Below are 18,122 nucleotides of genomic sequence, written 5' to 3'. Positions count from 1 at the left end.
AATACACGCAGAATGAAGGGGAAATATTGGGTTTTTTAAAAGAGTATATTCTCATACATTGTAGAAGCCTTCATTGATAAGATCCATCACTTGAGAAGTGGCATTGCATATTTATCCCAGTTTTACAGTAAATCTCCTAAAAAGTGCTGCTAGGGAGTAAACATTCTGAAAGCTCCTTCTAGGTACGATATTATTTTCAAAGTGATGAGCAATATATTTCTTTTCACACATTTGATATCAGATATTTGTTGTTAAAATAAAGAACCTCACATAAAAGTACTGTTAAATATACTTTTTAGATGTCTTGCAGTCAGCCTTGCCCTGAACTCGTGCTGGTCTTTCTAGGATTCTCCAGATTAGGGAAGTTTGAGTCCCTTTGGAGGTTGTAGTTTTGTTGACTTTCATTTAAAATAGTTAGACTGTCTTTGCGGGGGACAGCTGAGCTGCAGTGGGGTGTGCTATTTGGTAGGATTTCTGTACAGTGTAGCAAATTCTACTGAGAAAAAGAATCTGTTTCTCTCACTGCTTTATTAGAGAAATCTTTTTGTGGAATTTAGTGTGAATTGTTAAACTAAACCAGAAATGGTCATTCTATGCATTGGGGGCAGAACCTTTTATCCTTCTAGACAAGAAGGTTTTATAGAAAATAAGATGCTCAGCCTCATTTATCTCGAGACAGGGTTTACTCAGCTCGGTAAGAAGTTATGCATTCAGAGCAGCAGCAGAGAATGCCATTTATGAAACAGGTTGAGAAATATGTCCCTCCACCTGACCACCTTCCACGTATTCCTGAGAGGAAGCGGGACTCCAGACAGACACAACCAGAACTAGCAAGGAGGACGGACCCAACACTGGCTGTGCCCACGGGCCAAGGGGGCAGGAACTGAGTCCACTCGAGCAGACAGGCTACTTTTGGACGGGGAGACATCTGGTCACCATTCATCCTGCAAGTTGGGCAACAGAACAGCTGGGTGGGTCCCACTTCATCCCAAGAGAATTCCCCGGCCACCACCAGAATTTAGAAATCTGGACAGGATGTCAAACCAGAAAGAGCTATCATTGGCTACCTGAGCCCCTGAGCCAGGGAGAGCCTGTGGCGGTGACAATAACAAGCAATGATGATCATAAGAGCGATGATGATGATGACAGCTGGCATCATGTGTTAACTCATTTAATCCTCACGGCAATTCTAGGAAGTAGATGCTGTCCTTCATCATTTTACTGATGACAAAACAGAAACCCAGAGAGGCTGTATAACTTACCCAAGGTCACCCAGCAGGTTAGTGACAGTAGCACTAACTACCCTCTCACCCAGTACCTAACCTTGCCTTTCAACACCTGGGCAGCTCTTAGCGGTTTTGCAGGCTTTCTTAAACCTTTGTTCATTGGCCACAGATCTGGGAAGTGAGTAGGGCACTTGTCGTGTGCCAGGTACTGTTCCAAATGCTTTACAAATATGAACTCATTTAATTTAATCTTTATTATAATCCTGTGAGGTAGGAGATATTTTTGCCCCCATTTTATAGATAAGGAAACTGAGACACAGAGACCTTCAGTGACTGGCCTAGGTCACACAGCCAGTGAGTGGCAGAGCCTGGATTCCACCCCAGGTGGTCTGCTTTCAACTGTGTTGCCATCCAACTCCACATATGGGTGGAAAGGGTCCCTGAGGTGGGGGACAGAGGTCCTGACTTCTGGTTTCACTGCCTCTTTCTTCTTTCAGGGGCTGCACACAGCCTCTCTCAGAGCAGGCTAACTGTGTGGCTGTGGTCCTGGAGCCTGACTCCGTGACGCCCCTGCCACTGCCGAGCCTCCGGCTGTGGCTCAGCACCCTACAGCCTCCTTATGCCCCAAACTGATTCCAGCCTCACTCTCACCTTTTCCACCAGCTATGCATCAGGCCCCCATGCTGAACTCCAGAGATACAGGAGTAAATGAGATGTGGCCCTTCCTTCAAGGACCCCTTGGAGCAGTTAGGGAGACAGACAAGCCAGTGGCTAATTTGCATCCCCCATGGTACAGGATGCTGTGGAGCCTGAGGAGGGATGACCATCTGGCCTCATAGGGTCAAAGAAGGCTTTTCAGCTGAAAGCCAGGGAGGCCTGAGCAGGTGTGGGAGCTGGGAGGGACTCTCAGGCAGAGGCCACTGCATTTGGAGAGCAGGCAATGTGTCCACTGAACCGAGTGCTAAGAGGACACAGGCAGGGAACACAACACACAGTGCTACTCTGGTGTACATTGGCACAACCACTTGGAAAACTATTTAACATGAATTGTGTCAAAGATGCACATGTCCCACCGCCCAGCCATTCCACTAGGACACATCCCTATGGAAAGTCTCACACATATGCCCAAGAAGACCCAAGCCTGGGTGTTCACAGCAGCACTGTTCGTAACAGCCAAAAACTGGGAGCATCCTAAATGGCCCGCAGGAACAGAATGGATATGTGCATTATGGCATTTTCAAAGAAAGGAAGACTGTACGGCTGTGGGAATGAATGAGCCACAGCCACACATATCACTTTGGAGGCATCTCAACAACACAGCAATGAGCAAAAACAGCAAGTCACGCATGAACACCCAAAACAGGCTTTCACATGCTTCAAGTTCAAACACTGGAGAAACTGAACAGAATATTGTTTAAGGATACATACATAGGTAGCAAAACCATTTTTTAAAAAAAGAAGAAGGCAATTGCTAACACAGAATTCAAGATTGTGGTTACCTCTTGGTGGGCAGGATAGGAGGATATGATTGAGACAGGCACACAGGTCCTGTAAGGTTCTGGGAATTCCGTTCTTCAAATCGTACATATACATTGTATCTACTCTTCAGAAAGTATGGTGTGGGTTTTGTTGTTGGTGGTGGTGGTTTTTTGTTTGTTTGTTTGTTTGTTTGTCTGTCTGTTTGTTTGTTTTGTTTTGAGACAGGATCTCACTCTGTTGCCCAGACTGGAGTGCAATGGCAAGATCACAGCTCACTGTACCTCCCCTGGCTCAGGTGATCCCCCACCTCAGCCTCCCGAGTAGCTGGAACTACAGGCATGCGCCACCACACCCCGTTAATTTTTGTATTTTTTGTAAAGACGGAGTTTCATCATGTTGCCTAGACTGGTCTCCAATTCCTGGGCTCAGGTGTTCCACCTGCCCTGGTCTTCCAAAGTGCTGTAATGACAGGAATGAGTCACCATGCCCAGCAGATATATTTAATTTTTTAAATTTTATTTATACTGACTTAATAAACTTTATTTCTTAGGGTAGTTTTAGGTTTACAGAAAAGGTTAACATAAGTATAAAGAGTTCCCACGTACCCTCCATCCACCCCCACAATTTCACCTGTTATTAACATCTTGCATTGTCTGGTACATTTTTTCAAATGATCAACCAATATTGATGCATTATTCTTCACCACAGTCCCTAGTTTACATTAAGGTTCACTGTTCTATGGGCTTTGCCAAATGCATGTCACGTAGTCACCATTACAATATCATACAGAGTAGATTCACTGTTGTGAATATCCTCTGTGCTTTACTAATCCTTTACAACCACTGATCCATAGTTTTTTGTTTTCCAGAATGTCATATAGTTAGAATCATAGAGTATGTAGCGTTTTTAGACTGGCTTCTTTCATTTAGTAACATGCGTTTAAGGTTCCTACATATATTTTTGTGGCTTGATAGCTCACTTCCTTTTATCACTGAATAATATCTTATTTCCTGGTAGCTCATTTCTTTTTATCACTGAATAATATCCTATTTCCTGGATGTACCACAGTTTGTTTATTCATTCACCCATTGAAGGGCATCTTAGTTGCTTCCACGTTTTAGCAATTATACATAAGGCTGCTACAAACTTTCATGTGTGAGTTTTTGTGTGGACATAAATTTTCAATTCATTTGGATAAATACCTAGGAGTGCAAGTTCTGATTATATGGTAAGAGGATGTTTAGTTTTGTAAGAAACTACCAAACTGTCTTCCAAAGTGGCTGTACCATTTTGCAAACCCATCGATGGGTCTGCAAAATGGTACAGCAATGAATGGGAGTTCCTGTTGCTCCACATCCTTGCCAGCATTTGGTGTTGTCAGTGTTTTGGATTTTAGCCTTTCTAATAGGTGTGTACTGGTGTCTCATTGTTATAATTTGCAATTCCCCAGTGACATATGATGTTGAGCATCTTTTCATATGCTTACTTGCCATCTAGTGAAAAGACTGTTCAGATCTTTTGCCCACTTTTTAAATAGGTTGTTTTCTTATTGTTGAATTTTAAGAGGTCCTTGTATATTTTGGATGCAAGTCCTTTATTAGAGAGTGTTTCATAAATATTTTCTCTCAGTTTGTCTTTTTATTCTCTTACATTGTCTTTTTCAGAGCAGGAGTTTTAAATTTTAATGAAATTGAGCTTACTGCTTTTTTCTTTCATGGATCATACTTTCAATGTATCAAAACACTCATTGCCAAACACAAAGTTACCTAGATTATTTTGTATTACATTTTATGGTTTTACATTTAACATTTAGGCCTGTGACCCATTTTGAGTAAAATTTTATGAAAGGTGTAAGGTCTATGTCTAGACTCCTTTTGCATGTTGTCCAGTTGTTCCAGCACCGTTTGCTGAAAAGACGATCTTTTCTCCATTGTATTACCTTTGCATCTTTGTCATAGATCAGTTGGCTGTATTTGTGTGGGTGTATTTCTGAGCTCCCTGTTCTGTTACATTGATCTGTCTATTATTTCATCAATCCCACACTATCTTGATTAGTATAGCTTTATAGTAAGCCTTGAAGTCAGGGAATGTCACTTCTCCAACTTTGTTCTTCAATGTCGTGTGAGCTCTTCTGGGTCTTTTGCCACTCATGTAAACTTTGGAATTTGTTTGTTGATATCCACAAAATAATGTGCTGGGATTTTTATTGGGATTACATTGAATGTATAGATCAAGTTGGGAAGTATTGACATCTTACCAGTATTGAGTCTTCTGATCTATGAATGTGAAATATTTCTCCACTTATTTAGATCTTCTTTTTACTCTCTTTCATTATAGTATTGTGGATTTCCTCATATAGATGTTTTACCTAATTTGTTAGATTTACACCTATTTCATTTCATTTGGGTGCTAATGTAAATGGGATTGTGTTTTTAATTTCAAATTTCAATTGCTCATTTCTGGTCCAGGCATACCTCACTTTATTGCACTTTGCAGATTTTACGTCTTTTACAAATTGAAATTTATGGCAACCTTATATTGAGCAAATCTATAAGCACCATTTTTCTGATAGCATTTACTCACTTTGTGTCTCGATATCACATGTTGATAATTTTCATAACATTTCAATCTTTTTGTTATCATTTTATCTATTATGGTGATCTGTGATCAGTGGTCATTGCTGTTACTATTGTAATTGTTTTGGGGTACCACAAACCATGCCCAGATAAGATGGCAAATTTAATTGGTTAAATGTTCTGTGCATTCTGACTGTTCTGCCCACTGTTCCTCCATCTCTCTTCCTCTTCTTGCCCTCCCTATTCTCTAAGACACAACAATATTGAAATTAGGTCAGTTAATAACCCTGCAGTTGTCTCTAAGTGTTCAAGTAAAAGCAAGAGTCACACATCTCTCACTTCAAACCAAAATCTTGAAATGATCAAGCTTATTGAGGAAGACAGGTTGAAAGCAGAAATAAGCCAAAAGGTAGACCAAGTGCACTCAACAGTCAGGTTTTGAATGCAAGGGAAAATTTCTTGAAGGGAATTAAAAGTGCTATTTCAGTGAACACATGAATGATAAGAAAGCAAAACAGCCTTGTGGCTGATATGGAGAATGTTTGAGTGACCTGGATAAAAGATCAAACCAGCCACAACATTCCCTTAAGTCAAAGCCTGATCAAATCTCAGTGAACTAGAGCTCTTCAATTCCAATTCCATGAAGGCTGACAGAGGTGAGGAAGTTGCAGAAGAAAAATTAAAAGCTAACTGAGGTTGGTTCATGAGATTTAAAAGGAAAGAAGTCATCTCTATAACATAAAAAGTGCAAGATGAAGCAGCAAGTGCTGATACAGAAGCTACAGAAAGTTATCTAGAAGATATAGCTGAGATCCTTGATGGAAGTGGCTACACTAAACAACACATTTTCAATGGAGATGAAACAGGCTTATGCTGGAAGAAGATGACATCTAGGTCTTTCATAGCCACAGAAGAGAAGTCAATGCCTGGCTTCAAAGTTTCAGAGGAAAGGCTGACTCTCTTGTTAAGAGCTAATGCAGCTAGTAACTTTAAGTTGAAGCCAGTACCCATTTCCCATTTCAAAAATCCTAGGGCCCTGAAGAATTGTGCTAAATCTACTCTGCCTGTGCTCTATAAATGGAACAACACCACCTGGAGGACAGCACATCTGTTACAGCATGGTTTCCTGAATAATTGTAAGTCTATTTTTGAGACCTACTGTTCAGAAATAAATAAAATATTCTTTTCAAAATATTATTGCTCATTGACAATGTACCTGCTGTATTAGTCCATTCCCACACTGCTATGAAGAAATACCCGAGACTGGCTAATTTATAAAAGAAGGAGGTTTAATTGACTCACAGTTCTGCATTGCTGGGAAGGCCTCAGGAAACTTTCAATCATAGCAGAAGGCAAAAGAGAAGTAGGCACCTTCTTCACAGGGTGGCAAGATGGAGTGAGTGCAAGAAGGGGAAATGCCAGATGCTTATAAAATTATTAGATCTGGTGAGAACTTACTATCATGAGAACAGCATGGGGGAATTCCGCCGCCTCCTACCATAATCCACTTACCTCCACCTGGTCCCACCCTTGACATGTGGGGATTACAGGGATTACAATTCAAGGTGAGATTTGGGTGGAGACACAGCCAAACCACATCACCTGATTACCCAAGAGCTGTGATGGAGATGTAAAAGAAGATGAATGTTGTTTTCATGCCTGTTAACGCAATATCCATTCTGCAGTCCATGGATCAAGGAATGATTTTGACTTTCAAGTCTTACTATTTAAGAAATACATCTCATAAAACTATAGGTGCCATAGATAGTGATTTCTCTGATCGATGAAAACCCTCAGGAAAGGATTCACCATTCTAGATGCCATCAAGAGCATCTGAGATTCATGGGAGGAGGTCAAAATGTCAACATTAACAGGAGTTTGGAAGACATTTATTCCAACTTTCATGGAATGACTTTCAGGGTTTCAAGGCCTTAGTGTAGGAAGTAACTGCAGATGTGGTAGAAATAGCAAGATAATTCGAATTAGAAGTGGAGCCTGAAGATGTGACCTGAATTGCTGCAATCTCATGATAAAACTATAACAAGATGCATCAAATAGAGCATCTAAGAAAGATCAGGATCAGCTCAGAGCCAGGAGTAACTCTCCACTGTGGGGAAAAGAGATCTTCAGTGGTCCACATTTCCATCACAGATGCCTGAAATACTAGCCACAGGAGAGCTCCTCAGCACTCACAGGCCATTAACTTAGTATAGAGAGCTGTCTGGAGTCCATACAACTGCATTTTCCAGGAGGATTTCACTCTGGGTTCCATTCACACACACCCCTGAAACCCAAGCTGCTGCATCAGGACACCATATTGAGAGCCCAGCACCTACTAGAATTCATCCTGCTCTAGGGCCTAAAAGCCCCTGTATCTATACATACTGAAGCCCAACCGACATTCCCCCACATCCACCCAGAGGGCTGCAGCATTATGACACCAGCCAGAACCTGTGGCACAGCTGGGTCCCCAGGACTCTAGCCCACACAGTGTTCTATACCCCAGAGAATATCAATGTACCACACCAGGAAGGCTACCCCCAGGACAAAGGGACCCAAAGCATGCTCTCCCCAGAGCCTGAGAATTGCCTGCCTAGGGATGCTGACAACCCCTCCCCCTCCAGCAGCAGGACCCCCATACACCTGCAGACAACTTCAGGGATCTTGAGGACCAGTCTGTCCCACTCACCATAACCAGCATCCATGCACACCGTCCATGGACCTGAGGACAGGTCCACCCTGCCTGCTGCCATCACCACTCACATGTGCTATCTGGGAATCTGAGGATTAGTCCACCCTGCCCATGACTGGCATCCATGAACACATCATAGGGGCCCTAGGACTGGCCTTTCCAGCCTTCCAGTACCACCTACCCAACCATTATCACTACTTGGTGGCCTTAGGACTGGCCAGCCACCTCTTCTGCCACCAGAGGTGCCTATGCATGCTGCCTAGGGGCCCAAGGACCATCCCACCTAGGCCCACCATTGACACCACTGATGTGCACACACAATACCTGGGGACCTGAGGACTGGCACACCCAGCACCCCTACATGCCACCCGGGGCTGGCCCCAGGACCAGCTTGCCTGGTGTCCTTATCTCCAGTAGAACCTCAACATAAGCCGGGCGCGGTGGCTCACGCCTGTAATCCCAGCACTTTGGGAGGCCGAGGCGGGCGGATCACAAGGTCAGGAGATTGAGACCACGGTGAAACCCCGTCTCTACTAAAAATACAAAAAATTAGCTGGGCGCGGTTGTGGGCGCCTGTAGTCCCAGCTACTCGGGAGGCTGAGGCAGGAGAATGGCGTGAACCCGGGAGGCGGAGCTTGCAGTGAGCCGAGATCGCGCCACTGCACTCCAGCCTGGGCGACAGAGCGAGACTCCGTCTCAAAAAAAAAAAAAAACCTCAACATAGCCTCCAATAATAATTACAGCCTAAGCTACTGAGAAATTCACAGCCATCACTGATGTTGATTACAGCCAAAGAAATCATACAGAGACTACACTACTAAGCCCATTCAGAATCAAAGCCAAAGTACCCTATCCAGCCAACACTATAGACACATGTAAGGAAAAATTATTTCCCTATGAAAGCCAATTCATAAAATTGGAAGAAGCAACTGTTATACCAGATGCACAGATATCAATGTCAGGATACAAGATATGTGAAAAAACAAACATGATACCTCCAAATGGATACAGTAATTCTCTAATAACATATTCCAAAGAAAGGAAATCTATGAAATGCCAGAAAAGAAATTCAAAATGATGATCTTAAGGAAACTCAGTGAGATACAAGGCAACACAGATGGACAAACACAAAGAAGTTGGGAAAACAATTTGAGATCTGAATGTGAAATTCAGCACAGAGATAGATATCGTTAAGAAAGGAACCAAACAGAAATCCTGGAACTGAAGAATTCAATGAATGAAATTAAAAAACACAATTGAGAGCTTCAAAAATAGACTAGATCAAGCAAAAGAAAGAATTTCTAAATTTGAATAAAGCCATTTCCCAGATAAGCAAAAACAGGAAATTCATCATCACTAGACCATCCCTACAAGAAATGCTTAAGGGATTCCTACATCTGGAAGTGAAAGGATAGTATCTGCCTTCATGAAAACACACGAAAGTATAAAACTCACTGGTAGAGAAGAGACACAAATAAGAAAGAGAAAGAAATGAAATGTTGGCAGTATTGAAAACCACCAAAAAACAAAGGTAAATAATAAAAGAGGAATAAAGGAACAATGAATATACAACGCAATCAGAAAACAATTAACAAAATGACAGGAGTAAATCTGCACCTATCAATAACAACCTTGAATGTAAATGGTTTAAATACCTCAATTAAAAGACATAGACTGGATGAATGGATTAAAAAAAAAAAAAGCCAACTATACACTGCCTACAAGAATCTCACTTTTCCTGAAAAAGATATAAATAGACTGAAAGTGAAGGAATGGATAAAAATATTCCACACAAACGGAAACCAAAAGCATGCAGAATTAGCTATACAAATATCAGACAAAATATACTTTAAGTCAGAAACACAAAAAGAGACAAAGGAGGACATGACATAATGATAAAGGGATCAATTCATCAAGCAGATATAACAATTATGAATATATATGCACCCCATGCCAGAGCACCCAGATATATTAAAAAAAACTATTAAAGCTAAAGAAAGAGGTAGACCCCAATATAATAATAGTTGGGACATTAACACTTTTGAGCATTGGACAGATAATCTAGACAGAAACTCAACAAAGAAGTGTCAGAATTAATGTACACCATAGACCAAATGGACCTAACAGACAGTTATAGAACGTTTCATCCAACAGCAACATAATACACCTTTTTCTTATCAACATGTGGAACATTCTCCAGGACAGACCATATGTTAGGCCACAAAACAAGTCTCAACAAATTTTTTTAAATCAAAATCATATCAAGCATCTCTTAAATCACAATGGAATAAAATTAGAAATCGATAACAAAAGGAACATTGGAAACTGTACAAAAACATGGAAATTAGACAACATACTCCTAAACAACCATTAGGTCAATGAAGAAATTAAGAAAGGAATTTGAATATTTCTTAAAACAAATGAAAATGGAAACACAGCATACCAAAACCTATGAGATACAGCAAAAGTAGTGCAAAAAGGGAAACATATAGCAATAAACACCCACATCAAAAAAGTAGGAAAATTTCAAATAACCTAATGATGCACCTCAAGGAACCGGAAAATCAAGAACAAAATAAATTCAAAATTAACAGAAGGAAAGAAATATAAATATCAGAGCAGGATTAAATGAAATAGAGACTAAAAAAATACAAAGGATGAAGGAAATGAGAACTTGGTTTTTTTTTTTTTTTTTTTTGAGAAGATAAAATAAATAAACCACTAGCTAGACTAAACAAGGAATAAAAGAAAATGAAAATAAAGAAAATCAGAAACAAAAAGGAGGCATAACAACTGATACTACAGAAATACAGAGGATCACTAGAGACTATTATGAACAACTATATCCAACAATTTGGAAAACCTAGAGGAAATGGGTAAACTCCTGGACACATGTAACCTACCAAGACTGAACCAGAAAGAAACAGAAAACCTACACAGACCAATAATGAGTAACAGAATTGAATCCGTAATAAGAAGTCTCCCAACAAAGAAAAGCCCAGGACAGGGTGGCTTTATTGCTGAATTTTACCAAACTTTTAAAGAACTAACAAATTCTTCTCAAACTATTCCAAAAACTTGAAGAGGAGGAAATTCTTCCTTATTCATTCTGCCAGGCCAGAATTACCCTGATACCAAAACCAGACAAGGACACAATAAAAAAAGAAAACTACAGACCAATATTCCTGATGAACATAGATTTTTAAATCTAGATGAAAAAATCTTTGCTGGGCATGGTGGCTCACATCTGTAATCCCCGCTCTTTGGGAGGCTGAGGCGGGTGGTTCACAAGATCAGGAGTTCGAGACCAGCCTTACCAACATGGTGAAACCCTGTCTGTACTAAAAATACAAAAAAATTAGCTGGGCCTGGTGGCACATGCCTGTAATCCCAGCTACTTGGGAGGCTGAGGCAGGAGAATCGCTTGAACTCAGGAGGCGGAGGTTGCAGTGAGCTGAGATCATACCATTGCACTCCAGCCTGGGCAACAGAGTGAGACTCTGTCTCAAAAAAAAAAAAAAAAAAAAAAAATTCTTCAACAAAAGTATTGGCAAACCGTCAACAACACATCAAAAAGATAATACACCATGATCAAGTGTGATTTTTCCTAGGAATGCAAGAATGATTCAACATAAACAAATCAATAAATGTAATATATTGCATGAACAGAATGAAGGACAAAAACCATATGATTAAATAAATGCAGAAAAGCATTTTATAAAATTCAACATCCCTTCATGACAAAAAGAAAAAAAAAACAGGCATAGAAGAAACATATTTCAACATACTAAAGGCCATCTATGACAAACCCACAGCTAATATCATACTGAATGGAGAAACTGGAACAAGTCAAGGATGCTCACTTTCACTAGTCCTCTTTAACACAGTACTGGAAGTCCTAGCCAGAGCAATTAGGCAAGAGAAAGAAATAAAGAGCATCCAAAAGGGAAAGGGGGAAGTCAAATTGTTCCTCTTTGCAGACCATATGATCTTATATATTTTATAAAAACCTAAAGACCCCACCAAAAGTACCCTAGAACAGATCAATAAATTCAGTAAAGTTGTAGGATACAAAATCAAGATATAAAAGTCAATAGTATCTGTATACACCAATAACAAATTAGCTGAAAAAGAAATAAAGCAATTTCATTTATAATAGCTACAAAAAATAAAATGTCTAGGAATAAATTTGACCAAGGAAGTGAAAGACCTCTACAATGAAAACTACAAAACACCACTGAAAGAAATTGAAGAGAACACAAACAAATGCAGAAACATCTCATGTTCAGGGATTAGAAGAATTAATATTGTTAAAATGACCGTACTGCCCCAGGCAGTCCACAGATTCAACATAATCCCTATCAAAAGGTCAATGACATTCTTCACAGAAATAGAAAAAACAATCTGAAAATTCATATGGAACCACAAAAGACCCTGAGTAGCCAAGGCAATACTGAGCAAAAGAAATAAAGCAGGAGGCATTCAACTACTTGACTGCAAAATATACTACAAAGCTATTGTAACCAAAACAGATGATATTTGTATGAAAACAGACCATAGACCAATGGAACAGAATAGAAAGCCCCTAAATAAATCCACGTATTTACAGCCAACTGATTTTTGACAAAGGTGTCAAGAACATATATTGGGAAAAGGACATCTTCTTCAACAAATGATGCTGTGAAAACTGGATATTCATATACAGAAGAATGAAACTAGACCCCTGTATTAGTCTGTTCTCACACTGCTAATAAAGATATACCTGAGACTGGGTAAATTATAAAGGAAAGAGGTTTAATAGACTCACAGTTCCACATGGTTGCAGAGGCTTCAAAATCATGGTGGAAGGAAAAGGAGAATCAAAGGCACATCTTAAATGGTGGCAGGCAAGAGAGCTTGTGCAGGGGGACTCCTATTTATGAAACCATCAGGTCTTGTGAGACTTATTTACTATCACAAGAACAGTACAGGGGAAACCACCCCCATGATCCAATTATCTCCACCTGGCCCCACCCATGACAGGTGGAGATTATTACAATTCAAGGTGAGATTTGGATGGGGACACAGAGCCAAACCATATCAACCCCTATTTCTCACCATACACAAAAATCAAGTCAAAATGGATTAAATACTTAAATGTAAGCCCTGAAGCTATAGAACTACTAGAATAAAATAGAGGGAAGATGATTCAAGACATTGGTCTAAGCAAAGATTTTATGGCTACAACTTTAAAAGCACAGACAACAAAAACAAAAATAGACAAATTGGACTATATGAAACGAAAAGGCCTCTGCATAGCAAAAGAAACAAACAACAGAGTGAAGAGACAACCTGTAAAATGAGAGAAAATAGTTGTAAACTATTTATCCAACGAGGGACTAATGTCCAGAATATACAAGGAACTCAACAGGAAAAAAAATGAAGTAATTTGATTAAAACAAAGACAAAGGATCAGAATAGATATTTCTCAAAAGAAGACATTCAAATAGCCAACAAATACATGAAAAAGTGTTCACCATCACTAATCATCAAGGAAATGCAAATCAAAACCACAGTGAGGTATCATCTCACCTCAGTTAGAATGGCTATTATCAAAAAGACAAAAAGTAACAAATGTTGGCAAGGATGCAGAAAAAAAAACTCTTATACACTGTTGGTGGGAATGTAAATTAGTACAACAATTATGGAAAATAGTGTGGGGGTTTCTCAGAAAACTGAAAATAGAACTACCATATGATTCAGCAATCCCACTACTGGGTATTTATCCAAAGGAAAGGAAATCGATATATCAAAAGGATACTTGCACCCCTATATTTATTGCATTATTCACAGTTGCTAAGATATGGAATCAACCTCTATGTCCATCAACAGACAAATGGATAAAGAAAATATGCTGTATATATACACAATGGAATACTATTTAACCATAAAAAAGAAAGAAATCCTGCCATTCACAACAACGTGAATGAGCCTGGAGGACATTATGTTAAGTGAAATAAATCAGGCACAGACAGATAAATACCACGTGTTCTCATTCATATCTGGAAGCAAAAAAAAAAAAAAAGAAAAAACTGAGCTCATGGAAGAAGAGGGTAGAATTCTGGGTACTGAATGCTGGAAAGAGTAGTGGATAGGGCTGTATGGGGAGAGGTTGGTTAACAAATACAAATTTACAGCTAGACTTGAGGAATGAATTCCCATGTTCTGCAGCACTGTAGGATGAATATGGTTAATTATAATGTATTGTATATTTTCACAAAGCTAGAAGAGAGGATTTTGAATGTTCACAATATAAAGAAATGATAAATGTTCAAGGTGATAGGGATGCTAATTACTCTGATTTAATTATTACACATTTTATACACACACCAAAATATCAGTCTATATCCCATAAATATGTACAATTATTACATGTCAACTAAAAATAAAAGGAAAAAATAACTCATGAACGAGGAGTTGCTTCTTATGGGTAAGCAAAGAAAGTGGTTTCTTGAGATGGAACCTACTCCAGGTGAAGATGCTTGAACATTGTTGAAATGACAGCAAAGAACTTAGAATATTCCATGAACTGCAGCATTGATAAAGCAGCAGCAGGGTTTGAGAGGACTGATTCCAATTTTGAAAGAAGTTCTACTATGGGTAAAATGCTATCAAACAGCATCACTTGATACAAAGAAATCGTTTATGAAAAGAAGAATCAATCAATGCAGCAAACTCCATTATTATCTTAAGAAATTGCCACAGCCACCCCAGCCTTTAGCAGACACCACACCAGTCAGTCAGCTGCCATCAATAAGGAGGTAAAATCTTCCACCAACGAAAAGATTACCACCACTGAAGGCTCAGATGATCATTAGCATTTTTTAACAATAAACTATTTTTAATTAAAGTATATACATCCTTTATTAGGCATAATGCTACTGCACATTTAATACACTGCTGTGTAGTGTCAACATAACTTTTATGTACACTGGGAAACCAAAAATTTGTGTGGCGTACTGTATTGAGATATTTACTCTATTGCAGTGGTCTGAAATCTAACCTGCAATATCTTTGAGGTGTGCCTGTATAGGAAAGTAACTGACTTTTTAGTATTAACCTAATATCCTGAAACTTTGCTATAATTACCTATTAGTTCCAAGAGTTTTTATGTTGATTCTTTGGGACTTTCTATACAGACAATCATGTCATTTGCAAACAGAGCCAATTTTATTTCTTCCTTCCCAATCTGTATACTTTTTATTTCCTTTCTTGACCTACTGCATTAGCTAGGACTTGTAGTACAATGTTGAATAGGAGTGGCGGGAGGGGACATACTTGCTTTGTTCTCAGTCTTGAGGAAAAGCATCTAGTTTTTCACCATTAAGCATGTCAATGTATCTTTTCTTTTCTTAAAAAGTTAAAAAAGCCACTGTGAAATAGTTTTGATGGCCAAAACTGAGGATGCCTTTGATGAAATTAGAGGAAGGTCAAATGATGACTCAGGCAGAACTAAGATTGTTAGAGATTTTGTGTGCTAAGAAGAGGAGTTTAAACTTCAAAATTAAAGATATCTCATCAGGGGAGTGACGTGATCAGCTTTGCCCTGTCTGCACGGTGAGAACAGATGGAGGGGCAAGGCTGGAGGCCCAGTGATAGCTGGATGTTTTTGCAGCAATTCAGGCAAGAGCTGATGGCGACCTAAGCCAGGGCAGTCACAGTGTGAACAGAGAAGGGTGTGGATTTAAGAGCTATATAGGAAGCAGACATGACAAGACTTGGTGACTGACTGACTCTAAGGGGTAGTGTATGGGGGGCAGGTAGGGCAATGCTCAGATTTCTGCCTGGGGTAGCTGGGGAACCTCTTCATTAAGGCAGGTGTGGAATGAGAATGGGCTTGGGAGGGAACGTGGGGAATTCATTTCTGGCCATAAGTTTGAGTCACCTGAGGGCCTTCTAGGCAAAAGGGCTAAGAAGATGGGATGCAGCGTCCCACAGGACAAGAGAGTGGAGATTTTTGGGGAAGGAGCTAGTTAGCGCATTGAGAATAGAGTCGTGAGAATGAGTGTAGTAATCCAGAGACAGTGGGTGCGGTGAGAAGTGAAGAAGTCCCCACAGGAGCCCCGGGAATCACTGAGTGATCAAACAGCCATGCGCACAGGAGGACGAGCTAGGCAAGGAGAATTTTAAGCAGTGGGATGCCAGGAGAGAGAACCATCGCTGTTGAGGGGACAGGAGAGAGAGCTGTCCCCAGGCAGATGGTCAAGAGAGAGCCATTCACACATGGAAGAATTTGAAAAGGGAGAGCGAGGGCTCCAGAGACAAATGCCCCAGACTGAGGCAAGGACTGACAGGTGTCCCGTGAACTGGCCCTATGCTCAGCGCTCCTGTGTCCCATCTCAGCCTTTCCTCTTCTTTACAGTCTGATGGGAAGATTGGCTGTTTCTGCATTTCAGATATAGCAGGTGTAGATAAACCTGCCAAGTATGTTAAAAAGGTTTTAAAAATATGATTTGTATTCTTGGAAAAAAGGAAAATAGCTCTTTTTTGAGCACCTACTCTACTTGTGGTGACGGTGAGTAGGTGTTGGACATACGAATCTGAAGTTCAGGGAGAGGTGTGGGCTGGAGATGGGAACCCAGTTGGGGTCAGCTTATGGATGGCAATGACAATCTTGGATGAGGACACCAAGAGCAGTTGGAGCGATGGAGAAGAGAAGGGGACCAAGGACTCACCCTGGATCCTGCCCATGTTTGGAGGCTGGAAAGGTGGGGGAAAGTGACAAAGAAGACCTAGCAGAAGCTTAGCGATAGGAAGAAAATCAGATGAGTTTGGTGTCTTGGAAACCAAATGAAGAAAGTGTTGCAAGGAGGAAGTTTTGATGACTGCATCAAATGCTGCTTTTAGATCAAGTAAGATTAGGACCACGAATTGACAGTATGTATGTGTGAGTGTATGCACACACCTCCATATGGGATTTTTTCTTTTTTTTTCTTTTTTTTTTTTTTTTTTGAGAGAGTCTCGCTCTGTCACCCAAGCTGGAGTGCAATGGCACGATCTCAGCTCACTGCAACCTCTGCCTCCCAGGTTCAAGCGATTCTCCTGCCTCAGCCTCCTGAGTAGTTGAGATTATAGGTGCATGCCACCATGCCTGGCTATTTTTTGTATTTTTAATAGAGACAGGGTTTCACCATGTTGATCAGGCTGGTCTCAAACTCCTGACCTCGTGATCTGCCCGCCTCTGCCTCCCAAAGTGCTGGGATTACAGGTGTGAGCCACCACACCCAGCCAGGATTTTTTCTTTTAAGGAAAATAATTTGAGATAATTTCCCCAAAAGCAAACTCAGTACATACAGATGGTGTGATCCTAGATGGAGGGTTGTTCATTTTTTCCCAAGCCTTCCTTCCAGAGCAGGCCACCATTTACGCCTCCACCTGACCATTCTGAAATGGTCTGACATGGCAGACAGCACTCAAGGTCACTGAATATTGAACACCCAGGTGAGCCACAGAACCACAGGGCAGCCACTGTGGCAGGATCCTGAGGCTGTCTGCACACCCTGAAGTCTTCTCTCATCCTGGTCCCCACAGGATGCCAAGCAACCTATGTCAGGAATTCCCTATACTCTAGCTTCTGTGGCTTTCTGGCCATTTGGGCAGTAATCGAGTTAAGGGCCGTTTGGGACAAAGGGATATTTCAGAACTTTCCTCCAGCTTCTGTGGTCTTCGCATTCTTCTGTGGAAGCACACAGGGGATTTTGAATCATGGAACTACACTTGGCTTTGAGCCTGGTGGTTATACCAGTGATGTTTCTATGGAAACAGATATTGGAAGAGGCAAACACATAGAGTTTTAAATAATTTCAACTCTTACCTTCTATCTCCCTCTACAGCTGCTCTGGGGAAAAAAGAGTCAATCCTAAAGCAGGCACTTTCAGGAAACAACTGGTATCTTCATAAAGCCTGTCCAAGCTCCACTTCACGCTACTCATTTGAAAATAAAGAGACGTCATAATGGCCTGGGTTGGGGGGAGTGCTGGAGATCCGGGTCTACCCTGCCCGGTAGGCTGTTCACAGGTGGCCTAGTGGCCAAAGGCTTTGGATGCTAAGGGTCACACTCCAAGTGATGGGTCCTCACTGCTGGAGCCATCAGCTCTGAACAGTGAGTCA

The 18,122-nt window shown here is 40.6% G+C and overlaps 1 protein-coding gene across 2 annotated transcripts in view; it reads left to right on the top strand.

The window, feature by feature from the left end:
- The window catches only part of GABBR2 (gamma-aminobutyric acid type B receptor subunit 2), a 416,448-nt gene that overhangs the window by 342,882 nt on the left and 55,444 nt on the right, over positions 1–18,122 (top strand). The gene's annotated exons all lie outside the window — the stretch shown is intronic.

Source organism: Papio anubis, chromosome 13 (genome assembly GCF_008728515.1).
Source record: "Papio anubis isolate 15944 chromosome 13, Panubis1.0, whole genome shotgun sequence".
In the NCBI taxonomy this organism is placed as follows: domain Eukaryota; kingdom Metazoa; phylum Chordata; class Mammalia; order Primates; family Cercopithecidae; genus Papio; species Papio anubis.
The sequence above is the reverse complement of the archived record's forward strand: the minus strand, read 5'-3'. Positions and strand labels throughout refer to the sequence as shown.